Below are 23,132 nucleotides of genomic sequence, written 5' to 3' on the forward strand. Positions count from 1 at the left end.
GACAACTCAGTTCCCTGTAGTTTGAAATGGCCCAAAGGATACAAGGAGGCAGCACAGAGTCGGGGTCAAATAAATGGTAGCTGATTCCTTTTCCAGGAAAAGGAAGTGTCAACTAAGAGAAAGGATTATTCCTGCAGAGAGATATGATGGTGCCCTCCCTGATATGTCTTTTGTCTTCTACAGTGTGTGTTTGGCTGTTGTTGGTTCAGGGATAATACATGCTGTAAGGTATACAGACAGTGAGGTGCAGGACTTCTTTTAATATTTTGATTTAGACATAAAGTTTTTTGCCCTTTGGATATGATTGAAGAAACACAGCAACTCTGATTGCACTAGCATACATTTGCCACTACAGTAGAAGACAGACTGAAGACAAAATTTCTAAGAGAAATAAGGCAGGGAAAAGACCACCACAGAGGCATGAAGGTGCAGTCCATGTCCATCTATGATCAGTGAGTCAATAAATTCCTTTTGGTAAGTGAGTCAATTAGCAGTGGGATTTCCTGTTACTTGGTCAGCGTATAGAACGTTGTGGGAAGAGGAGTTTTCCAACTTGCAAAACAAAGATCTCTCAATAGTGAGACTGTTTGAAAAAATGTTAACAAAGCTGGACATTCTGCACTGTGTGAACTTTCCTGTGGGATTAGAAAAATAATCTCAAATGATTATTTAGAAAACTAAGAGCCACCAAAATTTTTCATACTTTTACCATAGTAAATGGTCTTAAAAAGAGTGGATAAATGGTTTGGCATGAAGTATTCAACAGTCTTAAAGGAAAAGAGGAATTTCTTCTTCCTTATGTCCACAAATACATTGCATTTAATATGAGAGGACATAATTTATGTATACATGGATACTTAATGGAATCAACTAATTAATGTAAAAAAGGATAATCAGAACAGAAGTCAAGATCACTAGTCAACATTTTCCAGGTTTTGAGAAAGGTTAAACTGAAGCATCAGGGCTATATTTCTATCTGTTCATATAAAGTACATTATGTTATTGTTTTCCTTCACTGTGGGTTTTCCCCTTTGCATTAGTCATGTCTCTTCAGGCTCCTTTACCTGGACATTTCCACAGCCATTCTTGGTCTTTTATAAAATTAACACTTTTGACAGCTATTGTCCTCTTCACCTTTTTTTCCCCCAGTTGACCTACTGTAGATGAACTTTCCTTTTGGCTTACAGTTCTTTGAATTCCAATGTACATTGAGATGCATGCAACGAGCAGCACAATAAGGTTACAGAAAAAGTTGTTATTGCCCAAACTGCACCACAATCCAGCTTTTTAGCAGTAAGCCTGTTTCTTGCATAATCCCTGGCAAACATGATTTATTCTTCTTTAAAATAGTTTTAAACAGACATTAATAAAAACAGCATGTAAACTTTTGAGATTGTTTTCTTTCACTCAGCACAGTGCCTTTAGGATTTATTCAAGATGTTACACTTATCAGTAATTTGTTCCTTTTTATTGCTGCCTGGTACTCGTATGAATGTACCACCATTTGTTTTCCCATTCAACAGTTGAAGGACTTGGGAGTTTGTTTCCATTTTGGGGTGATTACGAAGACAGCCATTTGAACATTCATGTGTAGGCTTTTGTGTGAGCCTAAGTTCTTCTTTGTCTAGGATAATTAGCTAGGAGTGAGATTTGTTGGTTTCAAAGATGGGTATATGTGTGGTTTTATTAAGAAACTGCCAAAGTGATCATCCTGATCCTTACTCAGGCTGCAGCTGACAGGAGATGATCTCTTTGTGGGAGGCTGTATTAGTGATCAGCTGCTTGAGCAAGGTGCACAGACCACGAGATGACAAAGGCAGTTAATAGTCTATTTGAGTTGATTTTTGAACAACTCATCAGAGTGGAGAACATCACCACAGAAGGATATGGAGGAGGGAAGGAGAGCGAGAGAGAGAGAGAGAGAGAGAGAGAGAGAGAGAGAGAGAGAGAGAGAGAGAGAGAACTCCCCTTACCAAGACAGAATATAAACCCTAAGGACAAACTCTGAGGGAGCCACCTCCTCCGGCCACACCCTACCTGCCTACAGTTGGCAGCCAGTTAATCCCTATCAGTGGATTGATGCACTAGTTAGGTTAAGGTTCTCATAACTTGCACTGTCTCACACATGAACTTTCTAGCTAAACCATAACACCTGGGAAGCCGCAAATATTTTGTACCTTAACTATTTCTCATATGACATTTTCCTGAACTGTCAGCCCTTAGGCCTTTTTCTAGTTTCACAGATTGGAAATCTCACTTTTAAATGGTGCATCCAACTGAACACAGTTCTCTATAGGGAAATCAGGAATTTATGTTCATATATACATTGAACAGATATATTTTGATGTCCTACTAGGTGCCAGGTACTGTTCAATATTCTAGGATATAGCACAGATCTGGGCCTTCCCTTCCCAGAGCCGCCTATTATCTAGCTTACTTTTTTATGTGTAGCCTAAATGAAATAAGTTTGAGGCAGGGAGGTAGGGATATGTGTGTGTGTGTGTGTGTGTGTGTGTGTGTGTGTGTGTGTGGTGTATGAAGTGTTCATAGTTCACAGATTACCTTTAACTATTGTTGGGACAGTCAAAGGTAAGTGAAACAAACTCTTTCTCAGGGAAAAGAGGGGATAGAGGATACATACTCAAACCTTACTAATTTTATAGGATATTTCCTATATATTGCTGTGAGGTAATAGTCCATGTGTCTCTTCATTCTACACCTCATAAAATAAATCTGCATTTGTTCTAGAGTTTTTTTTTTTTTTTTAAAGAATGTATTATGGGCAACTTCAAAGAATAATGTCTCACTTAAGAAAACAGCAGGCATGCTTAATGACCAATATAATAATTTGTGGGCTGGAGTTGTGGCTCAGTGGTAGAGTGCTTGTCTAGCTTGCATGAGGCACTGGGTTTGATTCTCATCACCACACATAAATACATAAAATAAAGGTCCATTGATGACTAAAAAATACTTTTTCAAAAAAGCTGGGAATTTTGAACCTCAGGGTCCTGTTTGTACACAGACTACAACTAAGAGTTAGTTTTATACCAGGCACTGTGGTGCACAGCTTTATTCCCAGTGACTTGGGATGCTGGGGCAGGAGGATCATGAGTTCATAGACAACCTGAACAAGTTAGTGAGGCCCTGAGCATCTTAATGAGACTGTATCTGTAAATAAAAAACATGTGGTTAAGTACCCCTGGGTTAACCCCTGTGGTTAACCCAGGTGGTTAAATACCCCTGGGTTCAATCCCTGATACCAATCAAAAAAGAAAAAAAAAAAAAAAGAATTAAGCTTCACATTGTTCATGGAATTGGCTTTTAGGTATACACTCTTTTTTTTTTTTTTTTTAATCTGTTCTGATTTGTTGTACATGACAGTAGAAAGCATTTATACATTTTGAGAGTTCATACATAAACTGAGCATACTCTTGCATTGGCACATTATAGTTACACATAATGAGGGCATTTGTTGGTACATATTTGAACATGCACATAACGTAACAACGTGATTTGAACAATATCACTCCCCTGCTCTCTGCCCTTCCACTCTCCTTCCACGCCCTGATCTCTTTCTTCTGCTGATCTTCCTATGATTTTCATGAGTCCACCCTGCTACACACACACTTTCTTTTCCTTTTTTCCTCTTTAGCTTCCACATATGAGAGAAAACATATGAACCTTGACCTTCTAAGTTTGGCTTATTTCTGTTTACATAATGGTCTCTAGATTCATCTATGACATTGTGTCATTTTTTTGGGGGGGGGCTGGATAAAATATCATTGCTCTTATACACCACATTTTCTTTTTTAAATTTTTTTATTATTTTAATTTATTTTCTTGTAAACTAATGGAATACATGTTGTTTCTGTTTCTACATGGAGTAACAGCATACCATTTGTGTAATCATACATTTACATATGGTAATGATGTTTGATTCATTCTTATATTTTTCATTCCCTGCCACTCCTCCCCCTGTCTTTTCCCCTCTATATAGTCCCTCCTTCTTTCAGTCTTGCCACTTCCACTCCCCATTATGTGTCATCAACTGCTTATCAGCGAGATCATTTGTCCTTTGATTTTTTGAGATTGGCTTATCTCACTTAGCATGATATTCTCCAATTTCATCCATTTGCCTGCAAATGCCATAATTTTATTATTCTTTATGGCTGAGTAATATTCCATTGTATATATATACCACAGTTTCTTTATCCATTCATCAACTGAAGGACACCTAGGTTGATTCCACAGTCTGGCTATTGTGAATTGAGCAGCTGTGAACATTGATGTGGCTGCATCTCTGTAGTATGCTCATTTTAAGTCCTTTGTGTATAGGCCAAGGAGTGGGATAGCTGGGTCAAATGGTGGTTCCATTCCAGGTTTTCTAAGGAATCTCTACACTGCTTTCCAGAGTGGCTGCACTAATTTGCAGCCCCACCAGCAATGTATGAATGTACCTTTTTCCCCACATTCTCTCCAACACCTGTTGTTGCTTGTATTCTTGATAATCACCATTCTAATTGGGTTGAGATGGAATCTTAGTGTAGTTTTGATTTGCATTTTCTTATTACAAAAGATGGTGAACATTTTTTCATATGTTTGTTGATTGCATGTAAATCTTCTTTGTGAAGCATCTGTTCATTTCCTTAGCCCATTTGTTGATTGGGTTATTTGTATTCTGGTGTAGAGTTTTTTGTGTTCTTTATATATTCTGGAAATTAATGTTCTATATGAAATATTAGTGGCAAAGATATCCTCCCACTCTGTAGGCTCTCTCTTCACATTGCTGATAGTTTCCTTTGCTGAGAGAAAGCTATTTAGTTTGAATTAATCCCAGTTATTGATTCTTGCTTTTATTTCTTGTGCTATGGGAGTCCTGTTAAGGAAGTCTGATCCTAAGCCAACAAGTTGAAGATTTGGACCTACTTTTTCTTCTATAAGATGCAGAGTCTCTGATCCGATTTCAAGGTCCTTGATCCATTGTGAGTTGATTTTTATGCAGGGTGAGAGATAGGGGTTTAGTTTCATTCTTTTGCGTATGGATTTCTAGTTTTCCCAGCACCATTTGTTGAAGAGACTATATTTTCTGCATTGCATATTTTTGGCCCCTTTGTCTAGCATGAGAAAATTGTATTTATTTGGGTTTGTGTCTGTGTCCTCTATTCTGTACCATTGATCTTCCTGTCTATTTTGGTGCCAATACCATGCTGTTTTTGTTACTATTGCTTTGTAGTATAGTTGAAGTTCTGGTATTTTGATACCCCCTGTTTCATTCTTCCTGCTAAGGATTGCTTTAGCTATTCTGGCTTTCTTATTCTTCCAGATGAATTTCATGATTGCTTTCTCTATTTCTGTAAGGTACATCATTGGGATTTTAATTGGAATTGCATTGAATCTGTATAGCACTTTTGGTAGTATGGTCATTTTGACAATATTAATTCTGCCTATCCAAGAACATGGGAGATCTTCCATCTTCTAAGGTCTTCCTCAATTTCTTTCTTCAATGCTTTGAAGTTTTCATTGTAGAGACATTTTGTCTCTTTGGTTAGATTGATTCCAAAATATTTTTTTTGAGGCTATTGCACATGGAGTTGTTGTCCTCATTTCCCTTTCAGCTGTTTTATTGCTTGCGTATAAAAATGCTTTAGATTTATGTGTGTTGTTATATAGCCTGCTATTTTTCTGCATTGATGAAATCTAGAAGTTTTCTGGAGGAGTTTTTTGGATCCTCGAAATATAGAAACATGTCATCAACAAATAGTGACAGCTTAAGTTCCTCTTTTTGTTTTTGTATCCCTTTAATTTCTTTAGTCTGTCTAATTGCTCTGCCTAGAGTTTCAAGGACAATGTTGAATAGAAGTGGCGAAAGAGGACATCCCTGTCTTGTTCCCATTTTTAAAGGGAATTGTTTCAGTTTTTCTCCATTAAGAATGATGTTGGCCATGGGCTTAGCATAAATAGCCTTTACAATGTTCAGGTATGTTCCTACTATCCCTATTTTTTCTAGTGTTTTGAGCATGAAGGGGTGTTGTATTTTGTCATATGCTTTTTCTGCATCAATTGAAATAACCATATGATTCTTATCCTTAAATCTATTGACATGAAGGATTATGTTTATTGATTTAAGGATGTTAACCATCATTGCATTCCAGGGATGAACCCCACTTGATCGTGGTGCAAGATTTTCTTAATATGTTTTTGGATACGGTTTACCCATGTTTTGTTAAGGATCTTTGCATCTATATTCATCAAGGATATTGGTCTAAAATTTTCTTTCCTTGATGTGTCTTTTCCTTGTTTGGGTATGAGGGTGATATTAGCTTCATAGAATGAGTTCGGTAGGGTACCCTCCTTTTCTATTTCCTGGAATATTCTGAGAAGTATTGGAATGAGTTCTTCTTTGAAGGTCTTGTAGAACTCGGCTGAGAATCCGTCTGGTCCTGGGCTTTTCTTGGATGGTAGATTTTTAATGGCTTCTTCTATTTCATTGCTTGATATTGATCTGTTTAAATTGTTACACAAGTATGTCCTCCTAGTTCAGTTTGGGAGAAGAACATGTCTCTAGAAGGGATATACTATTATGCTGATTGCTGCTATGTATATGAATTAAAAATTTTTTTTGTCTCAAAATCTGATATCTTCTACTAGCATCCAAGAGACAATGGCAGTCTTGCTTAACTTATGAACTGGATAAACTCTCAAACCCTCAACTCTTGACAAATGCCACTCAAATCCCCTCTGCCTCACGTTCCACCCATCATTTAGCCCCGAATATTGGGCAGACTTTGGCTCTCTAGGCAGGAACAACCTGACACCATGTTGCTATGCCTGTGTTGTGTACTTCTTTCTTCCTGACCTGGGACTTCTACAATATTCCCTTGCAGTCAGAATCTGCTCAGCTTGCATGCATGCACAGCTGGTGTTGTGCAGGAGACCAGCAGGTGGAGCCAGAGCCAAGCAGACATGGATGTTCCTGGCCCAGAATCTTATGTTCCTGCTTTAGAGGATTCCAGGCAACAGGAGACTTAGTAAAAGAAAGAAGTGTTTTAGAAGGGATAGAGCAAGATAAAATGGGGACACCTCCAAGAGAAAGAGTGGATCCACTTAGGGAAAGAGGTACATAGGACAGTTTCCAGTGAGTCCCACTGAAGTCCACCTCAACTTCGATCAGACAGTAGGATGACACCAGACTTCCTAGTCCCCACTGGACGTGGTTTGGAGAGTCAATAAGTGAGAAATGAAAAGGCTACAAAGAGGCAGCAAGTTTTCCTCTGAAAATAGAAGACCGTCATGTGCTCAACAGCGTAAGTTTTTAAAGGTCTTAATAACTGAAAAGCAGAGGACATGGAGGATTCTGTGCAACTTGATAGTTTCACAAGGTGGGCCTAGAAAATGATAGAGGAATGAGTGTCCAGCATGGCCATTGAGTCAGCTTTGTTGTTGAGGGTAATCTTGGTTTTGTTTTTGCCCTCGACTTTGTGAGTTTGGTTTCCCCTATTTTTATTGGTGAATTATAATTATAAATTTTAGTGGCATTCATTGTTACATACTCTTACATGCACATGATATAACAATGTAATTTGGTCAATATTGCTCCCCGGTATTTCCCTTTTCCCTCCCCTATCCCTTCCCCTGGGCCCTGACTTCTATTTGACTAGTCTTCCTTCTTCTCTCTTGAGATCCCCTGCCCCTGTATTTTTCATTTCCTTTTTTTTCCCTCTAGCTTCTACATATGAGACAAAACATATGACCCTTTATTCCCAGAGTCTGGTTTACTTCCTTAACAAGGCTTTCAACTTCTATTCATTTTCCTGCAAGTGACACAATTTCATTCTTCTTACTGCTAAATAAAACTCCACTGTTTATATACACCACATTTTCTTTATCTACTTATCATTGATAGATACATCAGCTTATTCCATGATTTGGCTATCATGAACTGTACTTCTGTAAACTTGGAATGTGTGTAATGACACAGTATGCTGACTTTAACTTCTTAGAATAAATAAGCAAGGGGTCCTTTAGCTAGGTCACATAGTGGTTTCATTCTTAGTCTTTTGAGTAAATCCCACTGATTTCCACAGCAATTATACTAATTAACATTTGCATCAACAGGATAGAAGCGTTCCTTTCCCCCACATCCTCTCCAGCTTTTATTTTTGTTGGTACGCTTGATGAAATCTCAGTGTGGTTTTCATTTGCAAATGGCAAATCAAATCTAATCAAATTAATTGCTAAAGATATTGAGCTTTTATATATATATATATTTTGGCCATTTGTATTTCTAATTTTGAGAAGTATCTATTTAGCTCATTTGCTCATTTATTGATTGGTTTATTTAGTTATTTGGTGGTAAATTTTTAAGTTCTTTATATATTCTGAATACTAATCCTTGTCATATATTTCTGGATATTTATATGATAAACCATCCTTACATCCTCAGAATGAAACCAATTTGGTCATGATATTCAATCTTCTTCATATGTCATTGAATATGTTTGCCACTCTTTTATTGAGAATTTTGACATCTAATTCCATCAGGACCTTGATCTATAGTTTTCATTCCTTGATGTGTCCTGGAAGAATTTAACAGAAAATCTATCTAGACCTGGGTTTTTCTTTGTTAGGCTTTTATTACTGCTTCTATCTCATTGCTAGTTACTGATCTGTTTAGGTTTTTCTATGTCCTCTTCATTAAATTTTGGCAGGTTATATATGTCTACAAATGTATTTACTTCTAGGTTTTCCTACTTACTAGAGTAAAAATTTTCAAAGTAGTCGCTAATGATTCTCTGGATTCCTGTGATGTCTGTGGTGATTTCTTCTTTTTCTTCTCTTCTTTCTTAAAATGTGGTTGCTCGTCTGTGGAGAGAAACAACTCTGTATTTCATTTATTTCTTTACAATTTTTCAAATTCTCTATTTCATTGATTTTTGGGCTCTGATTTTAATTACATTGTTCTACTGGGTTTTTTAATTGGTTTGTTGTTGTTTGCCTCGAACCTTGAGATCCTTATTGAGATCTTTGGATATTTTATCTTGCCACTCATAGATATAAATTTTCCTCTTAGAACCACCTTCCTTGGGTCCTAGAAGTTCTGGAATGTTATATCACTATTACTGTTTGACTCTAATTTTAAAATTTTTTCCACTGATTTCCTCCATTTCCCATTTATTATTCGAAGTGAATTGTTCAATCTTCATTGTTTTTATAGCTTCTGTAGTTTTTTGTGGTGTTGATCTCTAATTTCATTGCATTATCTGATGGAATGCTAGAAATCATATCAGTTCTTCTCTATTTACTAAGAGTTACTTTGTAGCCTAAAATATATGTTTTTGGAGAGGTTTCCATGAGCGTCTGAGAAGAAAGTGAATTCAGCTATTGTTGGATAAAATACTCCATAGATGTCTGTTCAGTCCATATGAGTTATAATTTTTGAATCTGAGGGGCCTTTCCTGAGTTTCTGTCTGAATGACCTATCTATTAAAGCAGGGCTGTGTTGAAATCACCCGATACTGTATTGAGGTCAGAGTCTTCTTTAGGTTGCATAGTGTCTGCTTTAGGTGTTTAAATACACCAACATTTGGGACATAAATATTTACTATTGTTATATCTCCTTGTTGGATTGTTCCCTTTATCATTATGAAGTGAACTTCTTTGTCTCTAGTAATTAATTTTGGCTTGAAGTCCTCTCTTTTGGATATGAGAATCAGTATTCCTGCTTCTTTGGAGGCTCCCTGAATAGCTATTACTGCTTTCGGGGGGCTCCATTTGATGGACCTTTCAATTTCCATTCTTTCACTTTGAGCTTTATGATGTTCATGCCTGTGAGGTAATTTTGTGCAAACAAAATATAGTTGGCTCTTATTTTTTAATCCATTTTGTCAACCTATGTCTCTTAACTGAAGGATTGATAACATTTATATTTATGATTAAAGAGATATTATTAATTTGTGCCATTTTGATTATGTTTAACTTGGTCCTGTCTCTCATTTGCTTAGCTACACTTCAATTGAGATTTGTCCATTTGTGAGCTCTGGAGTTTGGCTTTGATTTCTTCTGTGTGTACTATTTCTTCAGTATCATTCATGAATTCTTTCAGTTTCTGCTTATCTTGGAAGGTTTTATTTCATGTTCAAATCTGAAGATAGCTTCGCTAAATGTAGCAATCTTGGTCAACAGCTATTTATTTCAGGGCTTGAAACACATCCTTCCAAGTCCTACTGAATTTTAGTGTTTGAGATGAATAATTACAAGTGATTCTGATTGGCCTGCCAATTGAGGCACATTTGGAAGGACAAACCACAGTTCTGAGGTTAGATAAAAAACAAAATGGAGTTGAGAATAGAAAAAGGAAAGAGAGGGATACTATTGAGACCAAGAAAATCTGATAAGAGCATCTTGGTTTTGACGAAAAATATAACATTTTTGTGTGCAGTACTAGAGATGGAACCATGGGAATTCTACTACTCAGCTATAGACCTAGTCATTTTTATCTTTTATCCTGAGACAGGGTCTCACTGAGTTATCCATGTCAGCTGGGACCTCAGATGCCTCATACTCCTCTGAGTTGCTGGGATTACAGGTGTGTGTCACCACACTTGACTGAAAAAATAATATTTCTTGAGTGAGCATGTAATATTTTCTAGGCACTGTGCTATGAGCTCTAAGTGAATTATTTGATTGAGTATAATTATTAGAATAAATCTAGGCAGAATGGGACAATTAAATTTGGAGATGTAGTGTAGCTTGCTTAAAGTCACAAAGCTTGAAAACAGAACTAGAGTTAAAACTCAGTGTAACTCCAGAAGCTATATTATTACTACTACTAATAATAACATTATATTATTATTATAATAAATGCTGTATATTCATTTCAACTTTTGGGGAAGACCTCTTATTTTAGTCAGCTTTTGCACTACAGCAACTAAAGGATGTGACCAGAGCAATTGTAGAGAATGAAAAGTTTATTTGAGGGTGTCAGAGGTCTTAGTCCATAGAAGGTCAGCTCCATTCCTCAGGACTCTAGCTGAGGTAGAACATCATGTCAGAAGAGTATGGCAGAGAGAACCAGTCCAAGCAGAATGAGACTCCACTTGCCAAATACAAATATATAACCAAAACCACACCCCAATTCCCACCTCCTCCAACCATACCCTACCACTTCAGTTACCACTCAACTAATCCCTGTCAGGGGATTAAATCACTGATTGAGTTAAGACTCTTACAAGTCAATCATTTCTCCTCTGAACTTTCTTGCATTGTCTCACATGTGAACTTTTGGGGGACACCTCACAGCAAAACCATAATTCTTCTCCACTTCTGCTAAGTGGTCAATCATGTACACATTCTATACAGAGTCAGGAGGTTGTGATCTATCCTGATGCTTTATAAGATTTATGACTGATATTTCAAAAACAAAAGACAGGTGAACAAAAGAAACACATGACAAATTTTACTTAAAATTTTGTATTACACAGAAGTCTTCAGCTAAAGATCCAAAAACCCATTTTTACCCTTAGGTTCAATGAGCAACAACAGGTGTGTTGGAATGTTATTGGATAGAAGAACATGACACAATGGTAATCCACCCAAGGGGGGAAACCCAGCAAGGCCTGTTGTTAGATCCATTTGGGAGGCAGCAGAGAGTCCCTATGTGGGGAAAGAGGTGAGTCTTCTGGATAATTCTCTTTTTTGTTTTGAAAAGTTCCCATATAGTCTTTCATTAAGGACGTTAGGGCTCAGAAAATGAATCCCAAAGTAAGCTGTGTTAGTATGCTGTGTACTTTGAAGAACAGGAAACCAGAAAGCCCTCAGGAGCAAGATCTATCTGACCACTCTCACCCTCCTATCCCTGCTTCCCTTCCCCACGCAAATCAGTTATAAAAATGAAAACTCCTCTTCCTCAAAATTTAGGCATCCACCCTGGAAATATTATTACTCTAACCTTTAGAACATAGGTCACTTGCGATTCTCCTGGGAGGGGATAAAGTTAGATCTCCTAGTACCCTAATTTTATTATGAGAGAGCATTATTCTGAAAGTGAAGCTCAGTTCCTCCTGCTTCCTCTGGTTTCCTTTCTCAGTGCATCAGCCTATGGGTTTCATTTGTTATGTGGGACTGAGGATGGAACCCAGACCTTGCAAGCATTAGGCAAGTGCTGTACCACAGAGCTGAATCCCCAGCCTGCCTCATGGTATGATTGCTCCCTCTTATGTGTGCTCCCACCATGATGTTGCTATCCATCATGAGGACTTAACTACTGTCCAGATCTTACATGTCCCCAATGATTTTGATGGACTCCTCATTTCCAAAGCACACTAGGTCATCATTTATGACTCACTGTCCTCCTTTCCTGGGTGCTTTTCTCTTGCTGGGCTTGGGAGGATGCCAGGGCAAGTCCTTCAGTCCTCATGATCCCAAAGTTATTTCAGAACTGCTGGCTGGAGGGAGACAAGTCACAGGCATGACCAGGTTTACCACTGGTATTACCCAGAGGTGAGTGTAACAGCTACTATGTACTAGATGTACACAGGAAAGTCACTAGCACATGTGGGGCCTAGGTTACCTCTTAAAACCTCCTATGTCTCAGTGAGACACACATATCAGTGAGGAAACTGAAATGATTGGAGGTTCAGAGACTTGCTTGTGGTTGCACAAGTGGGGACCAGGGAAAGCAGAATTTTAAATTCAGTCTTTTTGAAGTCCATGTTGTTTGACTCCAGACAATGTTGTTGTTGTTCGTGGTGGTGGTGGTGGTGACCCTCAACTTCATTGGAAGTAATGCTAAGAGAAGCAACTGTGATTCCACTCTGTTTCCATGAATAGACTGAAATCAACTAAAAGCATGTGTCCATGGAAAAAGTTGGTTTGGGACTCAGAGAAGCTCTGCAGCTAATGCTGTTCTGCTGCAACATTTGAGTTATTGGCTAGTTAACTCAACATTTCTAAGGTGCCTGAGTTTTCTCATTTATAAAATGGGACCAATTTTGATTTCCTTCCAAGTTTATCACCAAGAAAATGAGATGTCTTTTGAAAATACAACAAGCACTGTGCTCAGTGCATAGTTCTGCCTTTGGGGAATATTCCCCTAGTAACATGGGATGCCAGGAACCAGGATTGATTATTTTCTCAGCCCTAGAAATGTCTCACAGTGCCAGCCTGTTCAATGCACTCAGTGAATGATTCTTGGCTTTACTAATCCTGAAAAACTTGTCAGCCTACTCCTGGGCTGCTTGTGACTGATTCGGTGCCCATGGCATGAAATGCACAGTGACAGAATATGAGAATACAGGGGTGACTTCATGGTAAAGTGCCTTCCCTGGGGCACATGACTGTAGAGACAGGGACAGGAAGAGAACCCATACCCTGGTACCTGGGCTTCCCTTCAGAGCACTTAGTACATAAGGGGAAACACAAAGTGAGGATTTGGAGAAATAATAAAACTGGAAATGTGAGCAAAAGTCAAACCAACAGGAGACTTTAAAAGTTGTTCTGTAAAGAAAATCAGTCTTTTCTAAAGCATACATTACTGTAAAGTTTTAAAATGTTAAATCATGCTGGGCCCAGTGGTGCACACCTGTAATCGCAGCAAATTGGGAGATTGATGAAGGAGGATCCCAAGTCCAAATCCAGCCTCAGAATTTAGTGAGGCCCTGGCTCAATACAAATCAAAACAAAAAAAGAAGTGAAATCAATGGAAAGCTGAAGACAACGTCACTTAGTAACTCACTTGAAATGAATGGAAGCTGAAAGTACTTAGTAACTCACTTGAAATGAATGGAAGCTGAAAGTCTGCAGATAAGACGAGTGGCAGTTTTAGTAAGAACTGAAGAGCTTTACTTAGGAACAGAAATTGGAAGTGTCTTATAATTTCCTTCTTGCCTCTGGTCTACCATTCCCAGAATACTCAGTTTTTCTCACCCATTTCTAGCTCCTTTTCATTTTTCCTGCTTTGTCAATATGAAGAAGGGCAAGGGGCAGGAGATGATGTGCAGAGAGGACTGAAATGGGCAGGCCCGCTGACAGTGGGGACCTGAGCCAGGGTTGTGGGTCCAGGAGGGGTGTCCCAACCCAGTGCCACACTTGAGTACAAGCAACATCACACAGAGAGCATTGTAGTGTGCTGTACCTCCTTTCTATGAGAAACACACTTTTCCCCTTCATTTTCATAATTAGTATTTTTTCTTATTTATTTGAAAACATATTTTCACCGTACAAATGCATAGGATAGAGTATTATAATTTGATGCATGTACACAGTTTGTAATGATCAAATCTCCTTAAACATTTTAAATCAATTTTAATGAACAAGTAATAATTGTACATATTTATGTGATATGATATTTTAATACAGGTATACGGTAGGTATGTATAAAATTGAGGTAATAAATGCTATCATCTTTTTTTTTCTTTTTTTCTTTTTTCTGGCTCAAGGATTGAACCCAGAGACCCTTAGCTGATGAGCCACATCCTCAACCATCTTTTATTGCAGAGCTGGGAATTGAACCCAGTATTTTCCTTGGGAGGCAAGCACTCTACCAACTGAACTATATCCCCAGCCCCCAACCCTTTTTATTCTTTTTTGAGACAGGGTCTCACTATGTTGCTAAGGATAGCCTCAAACTTGTGATCCTCCTGCCTGAACTTCCTGAGTCGCTGTGATTGTGGGCAGGAGCCACCATGAGGAGCACGTTTCCATCTCTTTATCATTACTTTGTGTTTGGAGCCTTTGAGATCCTCTGAAAAGAGATTTTTGAGGATTCTCACCAAACCCATAGACATTTCAGCTAGTCCTCACCAGCCCAGTTCATGGTCCCAGAAACCCATGGTGGTTATAAAGTTCTGGTTTTGTTTTCTTCTGTGGTGCTGAGGATTGAACCCAGGCCCTTGCACATGTTAGACCAGTCCTTTACCACTGGGTTACATTCCCCAACACTTTTTAATTTTTATTTTGAGACAGGGTCTCACTGAGTTGCTGAGGATGGCCTTGAATGTACAATACTCCAGCTTCAGCCTCCTGAATAGATGTGATTGCAAGCATGTGCCATGGTTGTGAAGTTTTGAACAGTGGTGTGCTTTCATCTCTGACAGCTCATCACCATAAAGTCAGCATGCTGTGTCCCTTGCCCCTGTGATGGTTCTCAAATGGCCACAGGGACAGATGTGTCCTAACCATGCCTGCTTCTCCAGATGTGCTTCACCAAGGGCTCCAGGCTGAGGGACTATCATCTTTTCTTGCCACAGGGCATAAGTTCAGTGGAGCATTTGTGTCCAGGGCAGGAGGGGGAAAGTATCTTTGAAAGTCCTTTCCTTTAGACTTCTCTCTCCTTTTTCCATCTGCCAACTGCTATGAAAAAATTTCAGCATCCTGCTAACCCTGTGCCCCTTATAACTGTTTAGGTATGATTTTCAAAGGGTTGAAAGTATGGCTGTCATTAAATACAAAGCAAACATGGGCGCTGGGGAGATAGTTCAGTCAGTAGAGTGCTTGCCTTGTAAGCACAAGGCCCTGGATTTGATCCCCAGCACAAAAAAAAAAAAAAAAAAAAAAAAAAAAAAAAAAAAAAGAAAGAAAGAAAGAAAGAAAGAAAAGAAAAAAACAAAGAAACTAACATGGGTGAGAGATTTTCTCAAGTTCTTTGTCGATAAGGAAACCAGTAATATGTTCAGATGAATTCAAAGGAGAATATGATGAATAGATATATAGGCATAAATATGAATATTAGAAGAAATTTATTATAATACTTATTTCATTTCTGTAACATTGTTTTATAATGTACATAAATTTTACATATACAATCATAGTAATTCAAGAATATTAATCTTCTAATCATAACAGGGATAACTATATGGGCCCAAGGTATTGCTATGGACAATAAACATTTCTAAAACAATCAGCTTTCTCCAAGTAGAGTTTAAAGTGTTGAGTGGTTTTTAGTGTATTCACAGTATATTCATACCACATTTTTCAAAATATTTTTACCACTCCAATATGTAATATATTGAATCATGGACCCCAGGTGAGTGTATGCATATTTGTAAATATCACTAAATCCAATCTTACACTTCACCCTTCTTGGTGGAACACTCTAGAATTCACTCCCCTACCTGATCCTCAGCTGATTCCCAGTATACATATGTGGGCAAGACCCAAGTGGCTCAGGATATGATCTATTTCTACTTCCCCATCCCCTGGCTACCTTCAATCCTGCTACTGGGCTCTGCTGGGAGTTCTCTTATGCTGCTCCTGGAGTCAGTGAGGTGCATCTGGGGAAGGTCTGGAGAACAGGCATTCACGCAAAGTCCCTGATGAAGCCGCATGAGGGTTTCCTGTAAAAAAGGGAAATTTCCTCCACTGGCAAGGAGAAGCCACCTTGTAGGCAAAGAAAGCTGAGATTTGGCAGTCCACCTTTGTCTGCATCTGACCAAATGGTCTCTTCACAAATCTAAGGTCCTACTTCTTCCCCATCAGGGTCCCCATCTTTGCAGAGGAACTGCAGAGGTTCAGCATGTCCCCTTTGCAACCACTTTCTGTAGGATCTGAAGAAGATCTTGTGTGTCCTGCCATTAATGAAAACAAGGGATTCTTTGAATTTTGCCATTTGGTGAGCGTCACATGAGAATTAATAGTTCATGTTCACTTGTTTCTCCGTAACACTTCCACAGCACACGGGAACAGCCATCTAACTCCACAATCTTATGTGATGTTCATTGTTGCCACAGAAATCATGCTGAACAGCAGCAGGGACACTGAAGCCTCCTACTCCATCCATTGCTCCTCCTGCCCTCAGTGATAACAGGGTCCTCCTGTTGCTGTGAAATGGCATGGGCTACTAGCATTCCTTCTGTTCCCTACATGGGCACAGACACATGCAAAAACCAGCCAGAACACCACATTGAGGAACTGTGGTCCCTCTTGCTATCAGCCAGTGCCAGGCAGCAAACAGAATCTTTCTCTGAATGTTGGAACTGATGTGCTGCTGAACAGCTGTAAGCAGGATTCAGGAAGCATCTGTATTCTTTTGCTAGGACAGCCCTATCAATGTCCCACAAACCGGGAGGTTTCAATACAGAAGCAGTATTGGAACAGGTTGGACGTCTGAGATCCACGTTGGTTCCTTGTGAGGGTGCTAGGCAAGAACTGCTCCAGGCCTTTCTCTTAGCTTCTGTCACCTCTTGGCCATATCTCGTATCTGCATGTGGTATTCTCCCTGTAGGTCTGGCTGTTCAAATGTCCCCTTTTTGTAAGAACCCCTATCATACGGAATTAAAACCCACCCTAATAACCTCATTGTCAACTAATTACATCTGTAATGACTCTATTTCCATTAGGTCACATTCTGAGGAACTGGGGTTGAGGACTTCCCCACATGGATTTTGGGGGACAAAATGCAATTATACCATCAAGGGGTGGTGAGCCCTCACAAAGGAGTGACAACAGGAAGCTGTCAGTGAAGCCAGAATTGGGGACAGGCAGTTAGTGTAGAAATAGGGAATCGGGTCAAATCGAGAAAATGGAGGCCATAAAACCATCTGCCTCTGGAAGTTGGAGACTGCTGTGGGAGAATGGAATGTCAAGGACCTGCAGAACCCATTGATAACCAAATTTACCTGCCCTTGTCAGAGACTGCAGGCAGGAAGATGCTGATTAATGCCCCCAGGTCCCTTACCTGCCTGAGTCACTTTGGCCCTCCCCTGCCCCATCCGCTTCTCACCTGCAAAACAAGGCCTAACCTGTAGGCAGGAAGGAAAGAGATAAGGGGAGAGAATGGGAGAATAAAACCCATAAAAAGGACAGGATTTGCTCATCCCACGGATTCTGCCTTTGGGTCCCCTTCTTCCACCCGGGAGAAGTCTGCTTTTACTTTTCTTTAATAAAGCTGCATTTTCCACTCTTCATTTGCCTCGGCGTGCTTCTCCGGCGTTATACTTCAACACCTGAGGAAGCAGGACTCGTCACCGGTAAAGAGCAGTATCAGATTTGGAGGTCCCACCGAGATCTACGCCGAGGTAAGTAAGCCTTTCTCTCTTCGTGCACCTCAATCTGTCCGAGGTGCATCTTTCTGTCTCTTTCTTTCTGGAGGGCAAAATGGGCACCCGTGGGCTACGTAAAAGCAGTTAGTGCAGCCGCCATTCTTAAGACTCCGGTGAAAGGTTTCCCGGCCCAGGCAAGTTTCCAATCACCTGTTCTGCAGGCATGTTGGGGCTCTGCTGAAGCCGTTTCCTACTTTTCTGTCCAGGCCCGGAGCGCAATTGCCGTGAGTACACAGTGTCCCTAGTCCTGATCTGCCCAGGATGCGTGGAGGCGAAGGAAGGGTTGGAACAACTGCGGGGTTCTCGGCCCGGGCTACTCTCGGGTGAACCCCAAAGGTTCCTTCTCCGGACTCCCCCTCCCGACAGCCCTAAGGGGTATCCAAGGCGATCGGTAGACAAATGGCACTGAGGGAAAGCGCCAATTACATTTGCCTCCGTATGGGCCGTGCATCACACCACACACATCCATTCCCTCCTGGATGTTTCCCTTTCACTCGCCGATCAGACATTAAACATTCAGATGGTAGGATTAAGAGAAAGACATAAGAAAATTATGTAGAAAATGCTTAGGTTATCTTTGTTTGCATATTTAGCCTTTGCTAGTTTGTTTAAAGTTTTCCTGTGCTTAAAGGTGCTCAGTGTGTTCTAAGCTGCAGGGAGGATGTATATTTTTTTAATTCGACCCCTCCCTTGAATCCCTCAGGGAACAGGGTATTATCTAACAATCAATAGGTGTCCCCCTCACCCTTTGGAGATTCCTTTAGTCTACAAAATAGACAGTAAGAGGTGCAATTCTTTTGTTGTGGGTCCCTCTTAATTAGGAATTCGTAGTAGCAGGGAGGAAAGCAGTAATGCCCTTAAGTCTGAATCCTCCAAGGGTCTCTAGCACAGGGCAAACTAGAACCCTAGCACTTTGCCAAAGAAGGCCAGAAATCACTTTGGCAAAGCCAAGTAGCGAGAGATGGGTTTTCTGGACCGTATTGAAGCTCAAACTTAGGGAGACGTCCCTAAATATGGTCTCCAGCGCAGGCGCCTGAGGTCTATTTTTCTTCCACTTAGATGGGAGCTTCACTCTCAACAGTATTGCCAGGTTCACCACTAGCCTGCATACTGAAAAACTGGGACAAATTTGACCCACAGACACTCAAGAAAAAGCACCTCATTTTGTTCTGCCGCCAGGCCTGGCCTCAATACAAACTCTCTGATGGAGAATCTTGGCCGCCAGAGGGAAGTATAAATTTTAATACCATTTTACAGCTTGATAAATTTTGCAAAAGGGAAGGAAAATGGTGTGAGGTACCTTATGTTCAAATCTTCTTTATTCTAAGGGAAGACCCCAAATTATTCCAACAATGTAAAATAGACTCAGCCATAACCACTACCAGAAAGGAAGAAAACCTTAAAGAGTCACCTACTGAGGGAAAGGAATTTTCTGCTAATGTCCATCAGCAGGCCTCCTGTCCTCCATACCCTGGTCCTTTTCCATCTGCCCCAGTGGACAGATCAAATATACTACCTCTCCAGGAGATGCCAGGAGGAGAATTTGGACCAATTAAAGTATACAACCCTTTCTCCCTCCAAGACCTAAGACAGATAAAAACAGACCTAGGGAAATTTTCAGAAGATCCAGATAAATATATTGAGGTGTTTCAAAACCTATGCCAGGTGTTTGACCTCACCTGGAAGGATATTATCCTGTTACTTAACCAGACTTTAACCTCCAATGAGAAGGAAGCCACCCTAAAAGCAGCTGAACAATTTAGGGATGACCTACACCTCGCTCATGCCCCAGGGGCCCAAACTAGATCCAAACCCAACTATCCATCGGGAGCACAGGCAGTTCCAAGAAATGATCCCGACTGGGATCCAAACGATGAACAGGACGCTTGGAAGATCAGACACTTCCAAATGTTAGTCCTCAAGGCCCTTAGGAGAATCAAGGTTTCTGAAATTATACAAGGTCCCGAGGAAAGCCCAGCTATTTTTATGGAGAAACTCAGGGAGGCAATGAGAAAACACACCGCCGTGGATCCTGAATCCACAGAGGGCCATTTACTTTTAAAGGACAAAAATTTATCATTCAGTCAGCCCCAGACATTCGGAGGAAATTACAGAAATTGGCATATGGCCCTGATCAATCCTTAGATGATATCCTTCGACTTGCAACTTCCGTTTTTCATAATCGAGATGTAGAGGAAAAGAAGGAAAAAGAGCGTAGAGACAAGAAAAAGACTGAAGCGCTGGTCTTAGCCCTAAGAGGAGTTAGCTTCCCGGGTGAAACAGGAGGAAAACGGAATGAACCTCAGGCCACAAAAGGGGTTTGTTTCCGTTGTGGAAAGGAGGGACATTTCAAACGGGAATGTCCCCAAGCCAAACGGCCACCGCCGGAGCCCTGCCCTAAATGTCAAGGCAATCATTGGAAAAGTGACTGTCCTCAGGGGCGTAGGTCCTCGAGGCCAGACTCTTCCACGGGGCCGATTCTAATGGCTCCCGTAACTCCTATCACTACGCATGAGCCCCGGGTATTCTTCTCCGTAGGGAGCCAAGAGGTCAACTTCCTCTTAGATACTGGTGCCAGTTTTTCAGTGCTCACCTCTTATCCTGGACCTCTTTCCTCTAATACTATAACGGTGCAAGGAGTGTCTGGACAGCCTATTACCAGAAAGTTTACTCCCCCACTGAGTTGTGAGTGGGATGGGATGATGTTTTCTCATGCATTCCTGATAGTCCCAGAATGCCCTACCCCTTTACTGGGAAGGGACTTACTTTCAAAACTTCAGACTTCCATTACAATGAATTTGGGACCACAAGGATCATTGTGTTTACCCCTACTAGAATGTGACATAAACCCTGAAGTATGGGCCCAGCAATATGCCACTAAATTACAGAAAGATAATTGTTGGATATGTGGGCTATTACCCCTTTCCAGCACCTCTGGACTACCTTGGTGGGTATCTCCTTTACAGGGAGATGACTGGATGAATTTACAGTCCTTAATATTAGAACAAAAGAAGGAAAGACCCTCCTTACAAACTGCTACTGGTGCCAATGTTAGCTTATGGCCTATCAATGAAACTCTCTCACTACCAGGTGAAAAAGGCTTTCACTTTAGAGCAGACTAATGTTCAAATTTCTACTGCCATTAAGTCACATGCAGGCCCATTTACTTCTAACTCTCCATCACTGCCACCGATATGTCACAGATACAAAGATGGTTATTATCAGGTTTGGGATGGAAATTTATGGCTTACACCCACCATTGGGCATCTAAACCAAAAGGCCCCAATCTATTCGGAACAACATAACCATACTTATGATATATGGCCTAATAGTACTCGAGAATTAGGATGGACCCCAGAGTCACAGTGCCAACAAATTGTAATTTTACAAGCCAATGATTGGTTTGGAACTAATTGGCTCTATAGACCTGAAATTAGCTGGCCAGCACCCAATGGGACACAATGGATATGTGGAACTAACTTATGGCCCTGGCTTCCCCCAGGCTGGATAGGAAGATGTACTATCGGGTACCCCTGGATGCAAGGGCGATGGACCCCAAATATAGAACAGCCAGCAAATCTCCCCAATCTCAAACACAGATGGGGACGATCTGTTTTTTGTTGGTATGATCATTTAGCTTCAATGTTTATCCCACAAATTGGTTTAGAGGATGTAATGTGGCATGTGGAAACTCTAAACAATTATACCCAAACTGCCCTCCATGACGTTGAAGAAAGCATTTCTCTCCTTAACACAGAAGTGACACTCATGAGGAAAGCTGTCTTACAAAACAGGATGGCTTTAGATATTCTCACTGCAGCCCAAGGCGGTACTTGTGCCATTGTTAGAACTGAATGCTGTGTTTACATCCCTGACAACTCCGGCAATGTGACTGACATCCTTAAAGATTTACATTCTCAGATAGAGGCCATGTCCTCCCCAGACCCATCATGGGAACAAATTCTTAGCTCCTGGTTCTCTGGTACCTCCTGGTGGAAAACATTATTAGTTTCTGTCATCATCATCATACTCATTGGCGTGTTTCTATGCTGTGGTATTTACTGTTGCATTAATCTTATCCCGGTACTCATAACTTCTTGTTTCTCTTATAGACCACCCATCTCTCAAATGACCCTCCAGCCCATTATTCCTCAACCAGACTTTTACCGTGGACCCCTCGATCGACCCGATTTCTAAAAAGGAACTCCAAGCTGCTTACCCCACGCCGTCCACTTCCAGCTTGAAGAAGTCAGAGCGGTCATCGACCTCCTTCCCCAGCAGCATGGAGTTCCTAAGATTAGAGGGGGGAATGAAGCCAGAATTGGGGACAGGCAGTTAGTGTAGAAATAGGGAATCGGGTCAAATCGAGAAAATGGAGGCCATAAAACCATCTGCCTCTGGAAGTTGGAGACTGCTGTGGGAGAATGGAATGTCAAGGACCTGCAGAACCCATTGATAACCAAATTTACCTGCCCTTGTCAGAGACTGCAGGCAGGAAGATGCTGATTAATGCCCCCAGGTCCCTTACCTGCCTGAGTCACTTTGGCCCTCCCCTGCCCCATCCGCTTCTCACCTGCAAAACAAGGCCTAACCTGTAGGCAGGAAGGAAAGAGATAAGGGGAGAGAATGGGAGAATAAAACCCATAAAAAGGACAGGATTTGCTCATCCCACGGATTCTGCCTTTGGGTCCCCTTCTTCCACCCGGGAGAAGTCTGCTTTTACTTTTCTTTAATAAAGCTGCATTTTCCACTCTTCATTTGCCTCGGCGTGCTTCTCCGGCGTTATACTTCAACACCTGAGGAAGCAGGACTCGTCACCGGTAAAGAGCGGTATCATCAGCACCTGTGTTGGATGCTCTCCATCCCCTGCTCCAGCTACCCTCTCCAACACTCTCCACCTTGCTCTGTGCTGGAAGGCTGACCTCTGAAAACTGCATCCTGGAGCATCCTGACCTCCCATGAGCATCTGTCAGACTGGAGTAATGGGAGACATGGGCAGGAGCCTGGGGGGTGGGAAGAGAGGAGTCAGGCTGTACTACCTCATGCTCCTCTTCCCATCCCCTCCCAACTAATTTTCAAATTCCTTTCTTTGCATGC

At 40.8% G+C, this 23,132-nt stretch overlaps 1 protein-coding gene; it reads left to right on the forward strand.

The window, feature by feature from the left end:
• The window catches only part of LOC306652499 (TBC1 domain family member 8-like), an 80,467-nt gene that overhangs the window by 38,530 nt on the left and 18,805 nt on the right, over positions 1-23,132 (forward strand).

This window comes from Sciurus vulgaris (genome assembly GCF_902686455.1).
Source record: "Sciurus vulgaris genome assembly, contig: HiC_scaffold_243_arrow_ctg1, whole genome shotgun sequence".
NCBI lineage: Eukaryota > Metazoa > Chordata > Mammalia > Rodentia > Sciuridae > Sciurus > Sciurus vulgaris.